At 47.2% G+C, this 11,752-nt stretch overlaps 1 pseudogene; it reads left to right on the top strand.

The window, feature by feature from the left end:
• Positions 1-601: 601 nt before the first annotated feature.
• Positions 602-11,752, top strand: part of LOC138525924 (proteinase-activated receptor 2-like) — a 37,389-nt pseudogene continuing 26,238 nt past the window's right edge.

Genomic DNA, 11,752 nt, shown 5'->3' with positions numbered 1-11,752 from the left:
TAACCATGTAACCAATAATCTTGTAAGGCTTCTTTTTGCCATTTTACCTTGTGACCACTTAAGATTGTAAGTAGGCCTGTAACCTACGCCATGATACCCCTGGTCAAATGCAATAAATAAAAATACATAAATAAATAAACTCCGCTCGGATTTGTCACGTTAAGGATAAACAGCGCAGTCACTACAAAAAAAAAAAACACCAAACTGACCACCACAGTAGCCCATTGCAAACTACAGGGTTTGTGTGGTTATGATACCTCTAGATTTACGGACAAGGATGACGGTTGCGAATCAGTGCAGAGGGGACACCCTGTTCCCTCTTCCGCCTTCCTACCCTCAAAGCCTGCTGCAGATTCAGTGGGGACATCCCTGGACTCCTGCCCCCCCTTCCCAAATCCAAAAATATTCTCACACACACGCATGCATGCATACGAATACATTCACCCAAGCGCCGTACTTAGTTCTGCAGCCGCCACTTCCTCATCTGTCATGTCACCTCATGCGCAGTAACTGTTCGGTGAAGGCGGCCTGTTGGGGAAACAGATTACATAAGAGTGCGAAGTTCGGCTGGCCAGAGCCATTGAGCACTTTGCCCGGGGCCATGCCACAGGCCACTCCGAGCCAAACGAAGTGGCCACTGGATGCCATTGACCTCATCCACTGCACTGAGCTGCGTCAGTCGATAAGTAATGACCTATCAACTGCCCAAACATGGGCAGGTGTGTCTGTGGAATGCTCCACGTAGACCCACGTTTTTCGCCACCTTTGCGCAGGTAATTTTAAAGACACTTCTGGGGGGTTTGCTCCAAATGTTCAAAAGCACGCTTCCAGGGCCAGACAGAAGTATGGTGCAATCCCACCTAGTGGTTTAGGCTGTAGCTGAGAGCAAACTTGCATCTTTGGGAAATGAATGTGAATATGCCATTTTTGAGACCTCCCATATAATTCTGCTCCCCTTTGACAGAATCTAATGAAGAAGTTGGTGCCAGGTCTATATTTGTTTGGGAAAGTGTCATACAGATTCATTGAACAGCGCCAAAGTTATAAGCATCTGAAAAGGGCGCCTCTAATGGGAAGCCCAACTTAACCATGCTACGTATACAAAGTAGAGTCTACTAATGCTTGTGCATGCACACAATCCAAAGAAACTATTTCCCAAATGTTAACAAAGTCCATATCAAACCTTCCCTCACACCACAGCATGTGGGGCTGTATAGGCACGCATGTTCCGTGCATGCTGTTGTGTTTTTCTCCATGTTGTGCACATGCACGAATACTAGGAAACTCCTATATTTTTCCACATGTTGTACGCATGACCTTGTGGGATGATTTTATCCATGCATCCAAGCCCTACCTCAAAACTGTACACTACTGACATTAAAAACATCATGATGGCCAGAGCTTCCCAGAAAATGCCCAGGGAAAGGCATGAAGAATAGGCTGCCACCCATTTTTGCCGATGTTATGGGCACAGAAGGGCACTGCCTAAAACCACCATTGGACTACCCACACAGTAGCCTGAAACCATTGGGAATGGCAATGCTGATTGCCAAAAGCAACCTAGAATTGTGGGGAATTCAATTTCTTAAATCCCAAAAATGGTTGCATTACCAGTACTCACCACTATCAGAAAGCCGGCGTTTTAAAACCACCAGACTTTATGGAAAACTGAATAAATGAACCCAAAGCCTGCCAAAGAAAGACTTACTGAGAGGTGGATCCAATGTAAAGTTATATTCTGAAGTGACTTGAAGGTTTATAACAAGACTGGCTGAGCTGTGGATTTCAGCAGTTTAAGTAAATTTGGACTGAAAGACACTAAAACTCTAAATGTTTAAAAGAAATGAGTGACCTACTTTTGAGTGTCACATAGGTTGCAATTGTTTAAATGTCATAGTTTTGAACTTAGAATCAGCATTCTAGCTGCATATGTAAACATTGTCTTGACTTAAACTGGGTAACAAAAAGTGACATTAGCTGGGGCCTGGCTTAAGGAACTGAATTCTGCCCACCAGCTACCCCCCGACAGGAGATGAGACTTGCACAACAGCTGTGTTCCCAGGCCTACCTGCCCTTTTGCTGCTCCCACCAAAAGGGATATGACACTTCTCTGATTGAATTACCTGGGCTCTGCAGGAAATTGAACAAAGCCCTGTCCTGACTCAGGCAAATGTTTTATTACGGGGGCCGTAAAAAGTGGCTTCCTCCTGGAAGTAAAGGGGAGGAGCACTGCCTGTGAGAGCAAGCTGGCTTGGCAGAACTGGAAAAACCAGAAATTCAACCTTGTGCTGGGGGGAAACCACACCCCCGTAGCCAGAATATGGTTTTAGAAAAAGATGGATCATTCATAGAGCGGACTTGTGAAAATTATTTAAATGATACCATAATTCTTGTGATTTTTCTGCCCACATTTTGAGAGGTTTTTAGAACCGGTGGCATGATCTGGGGGCAAGCTAGCAGTTAAGAGGGTATTACTTAAAATGTATGCATGTTAAAAATCTGACACTTCATCAAGTAATGTCCATACTCCTTGTGCACATGTGTGTAAATTTGGGGTAATGTCCGATATTGCGAAACCAGTTAAAAAGTGCAAATGTCGCCATTTCTGAATGCAAGCTCCCAGGAAGAGCAGATTTGGACAGGGTATACCTCCTGTAATGCATGATGGGTGCATGTAATTTAAAACAAATGTGTACCTGTGCAAATATGTCTTTTGGGTCAAAATATAGATTGTGTGTAATTTGACAGGGGTGGGTTCTCTGTATCATAAACAGACCTCATCATGATGACACTTCATTTCATTCCCCCAATCAAGGGGAAGGGGATGAAGTGGCCAATGACAAGTGGAGAGGGGTAGAGCCTAGTGATGCTGCACACACACCCATTTTCAAAACACATAAAAGCAGACAGTCAGGACAGATAGGGACATTCAATTCCATTTGCTGCAACGCGCTCTGCCGGACCATACCACATCCAGAGATCCAGACTTCAAATCTATCAATATCCAGAACCAGAGGCAGAGCAGAGCTGACCCAGACCGCTGTTAGCAGAACCAGAGAACTGACCCAGATCACTGTGAAGTGCAGAGACCAGAGTCCAGTCTAAAACCTGACCAGATCCGTGTCGAGGCTCATTTATTTCAAAATATATTGTGAGTAACCAGCAGAACTGTGTAGAACCAATCTCTTAGTTAAAATAATATAATTCAATCTATTTTAATCTAAGTAGAACTGCCTCCTAACTGTCACCTGTCATTTTCTAGTTGCTAGCTGTCACTTGTCTTTTTGAACTTTAAAATTTCAAATCTGAAAAACGACCTTTACCATATCGCTCATATCTCCGTGACCGTTTGTCCTAGAGACTTGCAGTAACTTTAATCTGGAAGCTGAGATCCTAGGCTGTCCTAGGACCCCAAAACGATAGTGCTAGTCCTTGTAGTTCCTCTGTAATCGCGAAAAACGCACGCGCGAATTTTACCGCGATTTGAAAATTCCTCCACGTGTGAAAACAGCAGCTTCTTGCTAGAACTGTTAGAAAGTCGTTTGCAACCTGCCAATCATTCCTAGAATATTGCTAAAGTAAGCCTGAACTAATTTAAACCAACTAATCCTCAACCTGAACCTCTAGGGGGAATTAAAAGCATTTTAGCATATTTTTCACTTCATTGCCAGCACATGTAAAAACATTTTGGGCCTGTGTTTAAAACTCCGATCTGTACTCTAAGCTTGCTGGGGTGAACTGAATTACATTTGATTGCATTTCTGAGAACTGTGTGCTTTCCTTCCATTTCCTTGCATTGCATAAAGGGGGGAGGGGATTGCCAGAGAAAAGTGATTACATTGTTTTGTTGAAATCATATTGAGTATTTTCTGTATTGCATTTTCATTCAACATTACATCCATCTGAATTTATATAAAGCATTCTCTACCACCTTCTTCTTCTGTTCCTATTCACAAGTGCGCTAGTGCCAGATTCTCCGTTGTTAATCTTTATCATGTCAGATTAAGTGTGATATCCAATTATTAATTTATTATAAAGTGTGATATATATATCTATTGTTTAAATTATCAAATAAACCTTTTAAACTTGCAAAACAGAACTACTTCTTGGCTCAGTGGGGTCAGGAGGATTCCAAGAGAGGGGTGTTATATAGGGGTAGTCATCCAGAACGCATGAACTGGACATAAAGATATATCAATAAGGGTTTCCATTCAGTATCCCAGACTAGGCATTGACTTAGCTGTAGTGTTGAATTGAATCCTCTTACAAATTGGGGGCTCGTGCCGGACGTTTGGATTAGATCTATCACTTGTGCAGATTAATACAGCGTGCCAGCTGACCAGATACACATATCCGGTCGGATCACACGCTGTGTTACGCTGTAAAGCACTCCTCAAAGGAACGCTCTAAGGAAAAGGTCTGTTTTGCAAAAATAAAATACAAACTTCTGTAAGTCAGGAAGGAACTCAAATCTCTAGAATGACGACCTTAGTAGACATGAAAATAGCCAGAGAGCACTTCTTACATAAGTTATTTGTGAGAGGTGAGTGGACTCATCAGGACCAGACGGTCTGGTTGCAAGCAATCGCACCCCAAATCACGGAAACAGGGTCAGATACATGGAGAGACCAGGGTCCCTTACATGTGGCCCTGAGTGAACTATATTTGTCCCCGAAGGCCAAGGATGAGCACCACAAGATTGCCAGGGTAGCGGCATATTTATATTTACATATGGGATCCATGCAGGACAAATGTGCTGAAGGCCAAGATCTGGCGAGTAGGCAAATGCTGGCATTACAGAAGGCCCAATCTGATCTGGACTCTTCTGAGCAGAGGCTGCAGAGGAGCCAGGAGTCAGAAAATGACAGCAGACAGTATATCATTAAAATAAAAGAGGACATGGATATACTGCAACAGGAAAAGACAGACCAGGATGCCAGAATTCTGGCTTTGCAGAAGGAACGCCAAGACAGTTTGGACTCCCTACTGCAGAGCCAGAAAAAGCTGGAGCAACAGATCAATTTCAACAGGGCATGCACAGAGCAGCTAGCCACCCTGCAAATCCAACTAGACAGAGAGAAAGAGGAGAGCAATAAACTGATCCTGAAAGACCTGGATACCCAGGCAGAGTTTGATCAGGAGCGCCAGAAAGCTGGTGCCTTCCAAAGGCAAAGGGACGACCTGGCGTCACAAATTCAAGCTCTTGGTCAGGAAAGGGACACCTTAGGCCAGGAAGTCTGCCACTTAAGAAGAAAAATGGAAGAAAATCACCTGGCCCACCAGGGACTAGGTGACCTCCAAAAAGAACACCAGGACTTGCTAGAGCACACCAGGAGGGTGGAGGAGGCTCTGGCAAGACAGGAGCAGGGCAGTAGGGATGGGACTCAGGAGGTAACCCTCCTGCAGCAAAGACTGGCCCAGTGCTCCAGGACCAATCAGGAAACGCAGAGAGAGAATGAGGCCCCCTGCCAGCATAATGATAGGCTCCAGCAACAGGTAGCGATGCAGGAGAGACTGATAGAGTCGAGTAAGGCCTTAACTGAGGAACTGAAAGCGCAGGCTCTTGCATTGCAACAGGGAGCAGGGGCGGATATAGACCAGGTTCGCTGGGAGAGGGAGACTCATGAGCATAACCTCAGGAGCCCTAGTACCAGAGGCCTTTATCTCTCTCAGTCCCTGGACTCTGCCACCCCCATGTCCCCTGGCGCACGTGAGCACCGGGCCACAGGGATGGCAGATTACTATCCAGCCAGAAGCATGGGGCTCATAGGCCAGTACCTCCCAGGAATGGATGGGCGGGCATCCAGGTATGGGCACCCAAGCACAGTGCAATTTAGTGGGGAACCCCAGGAGAGTAGGCCCATTAAGGGCATCCTGAAAACCTCTGCCCAGTTAGGTCAGTGGGGGGGTTACCCATCAAATCCTGGCAGCAAAGAGGAATCTGAAGACTCCTCTGAACGGTACAGGACACAGGAGACCAGGTCCCCACATTCTGCCAGCCATTCCCAGGCTCGCAGAATCCGGGAAAACCTGGAAGAACAGACGGGAACCTCTGGGAGCAGTGCCTCTGAGTCAGAAGATGAATGGACCAGGGTTACCCAGACCAAAAGGGCCAATAAGACAAAAAGGGCCTTGCTTAAGGACCCCTTAAAGCAGATTAAGGCAATCAGGAGCGTCATCACGCCTTATCATAAGAACGCCAAGTATTCTGTTTGGGAGCACTTAGAGTTGTTTGAGCAAATGATGGAGACTTTCCATTTGAAGGACAGCCAAAGCTGTATTCAATATGGAAAGTGGACCTTCTCCCCGGAATACTCCAGTTTCTTTGCGGGGCTGGAGGACCAAAATCATTTAAGATGGTCCGCCTATAAGGCGGCCATCTTGAAACATTTTTCTACTCATAGAAATCCTCAAGAGGCTCGCAAGGCAGCCTACAATTTACAATGTGGGGAGGATCAGGCCCCACAAGAATTTGTGCAGGAGTTAAAGCGTGCTTTTGCACAGACCACAAGAAGGGTGCGCACGGATAGCAGAGAATTTATTAATACGTTTTTCCATGCCTTGCCCAAATACATAATGACCCAGCTCGTGAGGGATTTTCACGAGAAAAGATCTTTAGACTGGGTCATTGAACAGGCGACCCGGATCTATGAGGTGCAGAAGCCAATAGAAAATAAAAATAATGCGCCCAAAAACCCCAAAGCCAACAACACCCCTGCTGCTGCCAAGGTGGCAGAGGTAAAGGTCACCCCCGTTTTAGAGTTGGAGATGGGGGGGCCTAAAAACCTACCTGCACCTAATAATGCTAGGCCCAGAAGGTCCTCGGGCCAGTCACAGACAGGGGGCCAGGGAGGCAGCCCCACAAATGGGGTCCCTCGCTCTCCTGATTATGTAAGCCCCCGGTACAAGGGAAACAGACCCATCCTGGGTTATGTGTGGACTCCTCCAGCCCAAGGGGCGGATCCAGCCAAGCACCTAACCCAGAGAACTTCCCTCCCAACTTCTCACAGGAGGGCAGAAACTCACCAAACCCTGGGCAGAACTTTTTCCCCAGGTATCCACCCAACTTCCAACCCCAAAATCCTCCACCCTTCTTTCCCCAATTCCCTGAGCCCAGACAACCAAATCCGGGAGAAGGGAGGCCAAGGGTGGAGGGGTATCCAAATCTTCCCAACCAGGGGTACTACCAAAGAAGGGATAGCTACCCTTCCTGGGATCAGCCCAGGGGAGAAAACAGGGCCCCGTATCAGCCTGAGCGGGTTTCCCAGTTAGAGCGCCAGGTTCAAAACATGGCACGGGATCTGTGTCACATACTGAGGGCTCAGCAGAACCCTCAGATCGGCATGCCGGCGCAGAACGCACCCAACTCTGGACCTGGTGCTCCAGAACAATGACGGGGGCAGCACCCCGATAACTCACCGGTTCCCAGGGAGGAGGCACAAGGGGAAGGGGGGTGTAAAGCCTTGGAGGAAGCTTCCTTCCTCACTTGTAAACAGCCCCTGGAAACCCAGGAACCGGAAACAAAATCTTTTGCCCCTGAAAGTCTGCCTCCTAATTAGCAGAGGGGGGGTAGGAGAAACAAAAGACCCAAACAGACTCAGTTTGAGCAGGAGGTACAGATCTTCCAATTTGAGGGAGAGGGATCCTCAGAGGATCCTGGGAAAAGGATCTACTCCTTCAGAGAGGGGGGAACTCCTCCCAAAGAAAAATGGGTCCCTAGGGCTGCAAATCCAGACTGGGGAGATGTGGAGACTGAGCTACCGCCGCCCACCATCTCATCCCAGAACCAACCGCAAGAAAATCCCCTGGTTCAAACCCATCCTGATGACTGCCTCCAAAAAGGGGGGGGGCGGCCCAGAACCGGAACCAGGGGAACCCACAATGGCTCTGATCTCCAGTTGCCAACTTTTTCTTTCAGATTCCCAAGGCTCTCCACAGAATTTGGCCCAAATCTCTTCGCTAGCGATGTCCAAAACCAGAAAGTTAGCCCACCAGTTGTCCAAAAATGTGCATTATCTGTGCCCCCTTGAGGAGAAGGAGGGAAGATACTATGCCCCGGTACAAGTACAGGGGCAGGGTACAATTTTGACACTGGTGGACACTGGATCTCAAGCTACCCTTCTGTCCAGAAGGGCCTTTGACAAACTGAATGCAGGAAGGGGAGAGAATTACCAAATTCCTCTCACCTCTCTTCCTGGACAACTGCAGAACTTTGACGGGAAGGAAATTCCCATTGAGGGGACTGCAGGCCTGGACATTAAGATCGGGCGACACAAGGTGAAACACCCGGTCATAGTAGTGACTCCAGAGAGCACCCCTTGTTTACTGGGGAATGACCTCCTGAGGAGGTTGTCACCCTTAATAGATTGCGTAAACAAGGTCCTCTGGACCCAGACTAGCCGACCAATAAAATTAAAACAGAGTGTCAACCACGTTAGTTTAAACGGCACCTGCCACATGGTTGAACAAAAATCTGACCAAGTAGAATTTCACTTCCAGAATAGCCAAATTCCAGACGTGACAGTAATAGCAGTAGGACAACAGACTGGTGATGGGGGGTCCTCTCTATTTCTGAAAATCAACCTTCCTTCCAGTCTAAAGTGGTATTCCACGCTGGAAGGAAACACTCTGAAATTCTATACTAATCCACAATCAGAAACTCCCACTCCTATAGTCCAGAAAGATGTGAAATCAGCTCAGAGCCTGGCTGATATTCAGCAAATTGGAGAGCAGTTGTTCATCCCTGTTCAGTTAAATGATGGGAAGGACTCTGTTCTCGCTCGAGTGTGCGTGAACAATGGTAAGAGCTTCATCAGCGAAGCCATGTTTCGCCAACTCCCAAAAGATCCAGCCATTCCCACATTCAAACTGATAGACAAATGGGAAATGGACCTGGAAGCACCTAATTCCAAACATCTCCTGCCAAGCAGGTGTATGCTCAAAATCTCCATTGGCAACAAGAGCATAGTCCATAATTGTTGGGTCGTGCGAGACGTCACTGCCGCCTTTTACTTAGGCAGTGACATTCTCAATCGCTTTGCCATTAGTTTGGACCTAATAAACTTCAAAGCTTGGTCCCGATTAGCAGATAATCCCATGGGCTTTGATGATTCAGAAAAAGCATTAAGGTCAGCTCAATTGCTACCTTATGCAGTTGAAATTCAGATTAAAGAGGAAGTCACCATCCCAGAAAGGACCCGACTATTCTCCCTGGAAGTGAAAGTTAAAAGAGGACAACATTTGAAAAACCCTGATGCTTACATACATCTAAACGCTTCTCTCCAACAGCAAGGGTTAGGGGTAAACCCAACTCCATTAGTCAACATAGAACATGACACCATTCCAATAGAGGTGGATAACAGCGACTTAAAGAGTATTACTCTAGCCACAGGCACCATTATTGAAATGGCGGTTGATGACCGACATTTTTCCATAGATTTAGGTAATGAACTGTTAGGGCCAATCCCCAAGGACTGCATTGACAGTGGCAGTGATGACAATACAACACCAGACAGGATTTTTACCCGGCATGGGGGGAACTTTTTGGTGTACACTTCTTGCCCTTATGGTAAGGAAGATGTGACTTGTGACTTCAGGAGGGATGAGGTGATTTTCCAGGTCCATGAGGGCTGCCTTTCCCACCTGAAGCCTCCAGTCCAAATCAGCACTCTGACCAGGGACTTCTCCACCCAGCTGGAGGAGGCCGCTGAGATAGCCAAACCAGAAGTCTTTCCAGGCTTCAGGCAGATGGTGGAAGAGAGAGTCAACCTAGCTGATGCCTGTGTGACTCTGGAACAAAAGCAAAAGTTGAAACAAGTTTTCTTGGATTTCCAAGATCTCTTTGCGGTAGACTCATATGACTGTGGTCGCACTGACATCCACACAACAACAATCCCCACGGACCCTGGCATGACTCCTGTGTTTGTGAAGCAATATCGCTTGCCTCTCGCATCAATGGAGTCCCTTACTGAAATAATTAAGAACCTTGAGTCCCGGGGAATAATCCGTCCAGTCCACAGCACCTTTAATAATCCGGTGCTGGGAATATTGAAGCCAAACGGCCAGTGTAGACTCTGCGCCGACCTCAGGGAGCTCAACAAACGGGTCCATACTTCCCGATGGCCTCTTCCCTACATTGACCAAGGGCTGGCCCAGATTCAGGGGTCACAGGTATTCGCTGCAATAGACCTGACCAATGGATACTGGACCGTGCCTGTCAGCAGGGAGGACCAATACAAACTGGCTTTTACCTTTGGGGGCCAGCAGTATACATGGACCCGGACTCCTTTCGGATACCTCAACTCCGGCAATTAATTCAACATTTTCCTACATAAGGCCATGCCCGACCTGGGTGCGAGGGGTAACCTGGCTTATGTAGATGATGTCCTCATCAAAAGTTCATCTGTGGAGGAACACATAGCGGAGATCCGTTATGTTCTGATGCAGTTGAGGGCCGCCGGAGCAAAACTTTCCTTTCAGAAAGCACAGTGGTGTAGAACCCGTGTTAATTTCTTGGGGCATGAGATTACTCCTCAGGGTCTCTGTCCCCAGGAAAAGAAAGTGGAAGCACTTCAGAAACTGAAAGACCCCACAACTCTGAGGGAACTAAGGAGCCTCCTTGGACTGACGAATTACAGCAGAAAGTTCATTGAGGGCTACGCAGAGATCACCAGACCCCTGATTCATCTCCTGAAGGGGGGGGTCAAGTGGGAATGGGGTCCAGAACAAGCCGAGGCAGTAAGACAACTCAAAAGAAGCCTCTCACAAGCGCCCTGCCTAGCTTACCCTGTCAGAAACAAGGAGTTCTTCCTGGAGACGGGGTTCTCTAATACGTGCTTGACGGCAGTATTATACCAAAAGCATGACAAGGTCAATAAAGTAATCTCCTATGCGAGCAAAACTTTATCCTCTGTGGAGGAAAAATTCAACGATTGTGAGAAGGCACTTCTGGCGACGGTGTGGGCATTGAAGAATTACCGCCCGTTTATCCAGGGGGAACACATCATAGTGGAGACTCCACACCAGCCTCTGCAATATCTCCAAAGTGACAGAATCCGGGCCGGAAATGTAATTCCCGAATTACTTCCTGGATTCTATCAATGCAAGGCTTTCCTGTGGAGGTCCGATATGGCCAAAACAAGAAGAGTCCCCTCGCGCAAGGTCTGGCTGACTTGCATGATTGTGCCAGAGAAAACTGTCTCGAGGACGAAAGTCTAAAAATAAAGGACAACATGGAGGCATACCTTAATTCCCCCCACAAAGTCTTTGAAGAAGACAAGTGTGAGGGAATGCCCACTGTATATGTGGATAGATGCTCTTACCATGTTGACAACGACGGGGAGAAAGAACTGGTGGCCGGCGTAGGGAATGCATGGGTGAATGAGTCCCCAGAACCCTCCGCTGGATACAAAATTGGTCCCCGAAGTAGTCAGGTGGCAGAATTGATGGCTGTGCATCAGGCCATCCTCACTGCTGTCCAGCATCAACTCCACGAACTGGTCATAATCACAGATTTGGATTATGTATGGAACGGGTTCGTGGAGCACCTGGTCAATTGGAAAACCAGAGGCATGTTATGTGCTAACAACAAACCCTTGAAACATGGGAAGTTGATCCAAAACATTGATGATCTGGTCACCTCGAATGAGATGACCATCTATTGGAAAAAGATCAAGGGTCATTCCAAAGTAGAGGGACCAGACAAAACTGGAAATGACTTAGCTGATCAGCTGGCCAAAACCGGGGCCATCCA

Source organism: Ambystoma mexicanum, chromosome 7p, assembly GCF_040938575.1.
Source record: "Ambystoma mexicanum isolate Mex_15411 chromosome 7p, UKY_AmexF1_1, whole genome shotgun sequence".
NCBI lineage: Eukaryota > Metazoa > Chordata > Amphibia > Caudata > Ambystomatidae > Ambystoma > Ambystoma mexicanum.
Note: the sequence above shows the minus strand (reverse complement) of the source record. Positions and strands in the feature narration are given on the sequence as shown.